This window comes from Atta cephalotes (assembly GCF_000143395.1).
Source record: "Atta cephalotes unplaced genomic scaffold scaffold00018, whole genome shotgun sequence".
Taxonomy (NCBI): Eukaryota; Metazoa; Arthropoda; class Insecta; order Hymenoptera; family Formicidae; genus Atta; species Atta cephalotes.
The window spans coordinates 3,985,033-3,989,062 of NW_012130082.1; the positions used below are offsets into that span (position 1 = coordinate 3,985,033).

At 31.9% G+C, this 4,030-nt stretch overlaps 1 protein-coding gene across 1 annotated transcript in view; it reads left to right on the forward strand.

The window, feature by feature from the left end:
• Positions 1 to 4,030, forward strand: part of LOC105618895 — a 25,355-nt gene that overhangs the window by 20,284 nt on the left and 1,041 nt on the right. The gene's annotated exons all lie outside the window — the stretch shown is intronic.

The window sequence follows — 4,030 nt, forward strand, 5'->3', positions numbered from 1 at the left end:
TCTCTCTCTCTCTCTCTCTCTCTCTCTCTCTCTCCCCTCTCCCTCTCCCTCTCTCCTCCCCCTCCCTCCTTTCCTCCCTCTCCCTCCCTCTCCCTCTCTCCTCCCCCCTCCCTCCTTTTCCTCCCCTCTCCCCTTCCTCTCCCCTCTCTCTCATTTCGCAGATGATGCACTAATATGTACAATAGGCTATTCAAGCTAAGAAATAAATATATAATCTTAATATGCAGATGCAAAAAATTGAGGAATTTGAAAAATAATAGAACTGCTAATTAAACTGTTAATAAAATCAAAGCTATATTAGTTAGAAGTATTAGGAAAAAAAAGGAAAGCAATATAAAAGTAAAACTAGAAAATATTAATTAGAAATGGTTAGTGAAATTAAATACTTAGGTGTCATTATAGAAAGAAATCTGAATTTTAGCACATGTTAATTATCTAGGCAAAAAAATAGGATCGAAATTGGGGCATTTCAAATTAGTATGAATTTAACACCATATATACATTGTATATAAAGCAATAATTGTTCTGTTATTCGAATATTGTTTGTCTATATTACTGAGTTTAAATGATTATAATGTGCAGTATTGACAAAAATTTCAAAATAAAGGGATGAAAATTATATTACGGTGCAATTATAGGACAAGAATTAAAGACATGGTTGAAACATTGCAATTTATGTCAATTAAAGAAAAAATTGAATACAATGTTTGTATTTTGATACATAAAATGAGAAATGGAAACTGCCCAGATTATTTAAAAAAATAAGAGCAAGTAAAAAAGGAGAAAGGAGTACAAATAAGATTAGAAGGTAATATATATATATATATATTAATAGATGTAAAACTAGAGAGAATATTGTTATATGATGGGTTTAAAATGTACAATAATTTATCAAATGAAATAAAAAAGGAAAAACGATTAAAAAGCTTTACGAGAGTGCTATGCTAGTGCATATATTAGAAATAGAGAGGGATAGTACAATGTGAGTATAAGTCTGGCAGTTTGAATAATTCGGCATTATATTAGATTGTATGTTATATGATTGTCAATCAATATTGCTAGTAGTTATTAGAGCTAATAAAGATCAATCAATCAATTACTCTCCCTCCCTCTCTCTCTCTCTCTCTCCTCTCCCTTTTTTGTCTTGTACCTTTCTTTTTTCCTTTTTTCTTCTTTTCAATTTTCTTTATTCAATAATTTAAATAAACTCCTAATTTATTATAATTTAATTTATGCAATAGTTTAAAAATATAATTTTTTTCTACTTTATTGCACAACTTGTTGTCGAAGAGAAAACGTTGATGTGTGGCTTGCACTCTCAGTGCGCTATAATCAGCTTCGCACGTGGAGCAGATCCTTCCTGGAGACGCTATAAATACATCTCCTAGATGTATGACGCGATGATTCTTTAGTTCCCACAGCACGAACGAGCAACTCGGTATAACCAACGTCTTGATAAGCCGATAAAAAGCAACGCGGCCTTGACAGGTCTGCACGGTCAGCTCGAAGAATCGTCGTAGGCAGCGTTTCGTCTTCGTCTTCGTGAAAACGTCATCTTCATATGCGTGTAGCGTGAAAAAATTAGCCGACTAATATCGGCATCATTTGCCATGCGCGGATTAGAAAAATTCGCCGAAGCATCATTCTGGAACACACACTCACTTTTTGCCTATATTATAACATTTAACAAAATTAAAGACATTAATAGAACAGTTATAAAATTTCATATTACATAAAATATATGTATAACATATCTCTAGTATAGAAATTTGATACGATAAAATTTTATGTTTCGTAATTTTTTTATAACATTTTTTTACAAACATTCTTTACAACAATAGAAAATAATAATAGTAATATATATATATATAATTATAATGAAAAGTAGTTATTAAATGTAATATATATAAATTTTCTTATAGAATTCTGATTAATACATTTTGTATTAAATATTTCTTTTTTTATATATAGAAAGGATTGCGAGAGAATGTGGTAACTCTTATTTAATAAATCTCGATTGCGAGGCCAGAGCGATTTCATCGTTTGAAAACCACCCTCTAACAAAGAATATGACGACACAGACACGTAAACGGGGGATTTTCGTGGGGTTGGCGCGTACATTCAGTACCTATGTAGTGGCTGCCTATTGGGGTGCTCCAGGATGACAATGATGTAACGCGAAACCTGCAAAACTTTTCTCACCCCCCTTTTTCTGTCCGCCATAAACGTAAATTCAGAGCTTTATTCGCTCGTATTAACATTGCATTTTTATATCATGTGTTTCAATTCAGTAAAGAGTATTAAATTTCAATGCTTGCAATATAAAATGTTACGTTTCTCGATAAATTTCCTCAATAAATTGTAATAACAATAAAATGTATGATGAATTTTAATTTACAATATGAGTTCTATACTAAAAGATATTTACTTCTTATTTAAATATATTTTCAATAAAAATTAATAGCAAATAAATTTGATGATCTTAGATGATTACTAATAAACATAAATCTAAAAAAAAGATATAAATATGATTTTTAAAATAAATAAAATGAGGAGTTGTAGAATTAATTTATAATTTCGCATTGCTTCTGTAGAACTTAAAAAATTCTTTCAATTATTTAATAAGTGAATCAAAAGTGTATGTACATTTACATACACGTGTACGAACCATTTGGTCGAAGCGTTGCGAATAGGGATATCTCAGCTGAAGAGAAACAGAAAGGTGTCGCCGGAGGTGACAAGAGTAGAACGAAGACACGGTAACATGGGATAGAAAAGGGGCGTTCATAATAACGTCCAAGGGTAGGGGGCTAACAGCGTTCCTCGTGTTCAGATGCTCTTTTCAAGAGTGCGAACCCTCCTCGACGCGCATTCAAGTGTCCGCTGCTTTGTAATGCCTCTTAATACCGCTTCGCTGTCGTTATTAAGGATCCGGAACATATTGTCGATACAACAGCGACGACACCACATTATGGCGTCAAGCCCTTTATTGAGTATACACTGTGGGAGTGTGGACGTATCGTAGGAAATGCGGGATGAATTTTTCAGCGGAAGTTGAGAAAATGAAGCAACATAGTCATGATGAAACTTTTAAAGGAAATCGTTGAAAAAGATTAGTTCTCGTTCTTTGCAAAATTGTTCTTTGTATCTAATTATTTAAAGAAAACATGAAAGGTAACCAATGTTATTTTTAAACTCAATATTAGGATTAATTTTGTATGTAACTATCTCTTCGTATTTTAATACATAATGAAAATAAAATTATTTTGAAATATTTATTTTCTGATAGTATATAGCTATTCTCTATTCAATAATTCTATTCAATAAAAGATAAAAATATCTTTGATTTGTCTATTACTATATGTTTCGTGAAATATTCTAGAAGAATTCTCCAAATTTTTCCAGTAAGTGAAAGAAGAGTACAAGAGAGATTTTAGATTCTTTTATAGAAAATTCGGTCTCGCGACTTCTCTAATTTCTGATCCAACAAGAGAGATCTCCGAGGGTCGATTTCATAGAAAAGTACCTCGTTTCGCGTTTTGTCGGAGTCCTTTCTTTTTTTTATTATCGTCGAATTACGTAAAGTGATTGCGAGAACCTCCCTTGCAGGCACTGCAACGTTTCGCGACGATTCGAGCGTCGCGATGTACCTGCAGATAAATCGTGCGAGTTAGCGTAAGACGATCCAGCGCGCGAAACTATGTCCAGCTTTTTTTCCCACAAAACTCACCTGACACAGGTTCCACTGATAAAGAAACGTAGAAAGTGCGAAGTGGCACATTAAGAAGAGTCTCGTATGAGGAATTGTTCACGATGCCTCAAAAAATTTGCGATTATAATATAATATAATATAATATTCAAAATAAATAAAAAATTGATTTTTACTGATTTATGTTGTAATGAAAATTTTAAAAATACTGTAATTAACACTTTAATTTTCAATATATGTATGTGTGTGTGTATATATATATATATATATATATATATATATATATATATATATATACAACACACATATATATATATAATA